The sequence below is a fragment of the Poecilia reticulata genome, linkage group LG11 (assembly GCF_000633615.1).
Source record: "Poecilia reticulata strain Guanapo linkage group LG11, Guppy_female_1.0+MT, whole genome shotgun sequence".
In the NCBI taxonomy this organism is placed as follows: Eukaryota; Metazoa; Chordata; class Actinopteri; order Cyprinodontiformes; family Poeciliidae; genus Poecilia; species Poecilia reticulata.
Genome location: NC_024341.1, coordinates 19780486 through 19781344, shown reverse-complemented (window position 1 = coordinate 19781344; position 859 = coordinate 19780486).

Sequence of the window (859 nt, the reverse complement as noted above, 5' to 3'; positions counted from 1 at the left end):
GTGTTTGCATATTATTTCAAAGTATTTCATGTATCACTTGTTAAGCTTTTGGAAAATGTATTTTGTTGCTGGAAAGATTAGTATAAATGGAAAATGATAGTAAATGTACTAGATTCAGGATGATTTTTACTTCAATATTCTTGCAGTTTTGCAATAATTCTCACTTTGTTGATGGTTTAAACTGATTTCTGGTGTTTCTAATGTTTCTGTTCTGTTGAAATATTTTGTGTCACCCTGTTCTGAATATGAAATCACAAATAAAGCTTGATGGAAAAATTGATTGTTAAATTGATTGTTTTTAAATCATTTGCTTTACATATAGAAGTGACTGGGGAAAGTTGTGGTATTGAATGGATAGTAAACTATCTTAGTTGTCTTTTAAATCCACACTTACGACTGATATGAAATTTAATTTTAAACCAAGCGTTTTGTCTTCATTGAAGAACATCTCTGTTTTTTAAGGGTTTCAGCTACAGTTGGTATAAATTGAGAAATGCAAAGCTGAGAAATATTTTTACTCGCATATTTTMTTTTACATGTTTGAAGTCAAACTCGTTTTAATTTCATGCAGAGTTCCTGACTACAAAAACACAAAGGGGAAAATTTAGAGAAATGGCAAAATGTTATGAATTAATTTTAGTTTATCACAGTTTTTGAACTCATAGCCTTGGCATAATTACAAGATCTATAAAATCACTAAGCATCACTTAACAGCACCTGTCTGCTAACAAAGTAGATTAAAAGAACAATTRCAGACAAATGGAGAAAACAAGGAGTGGAGAAGAAGATTCCCAGAAAAGGCCACCTAAAATTACTCCATGAGCAAATTTACCCAACAATGGAGCTCATGAATATAAAC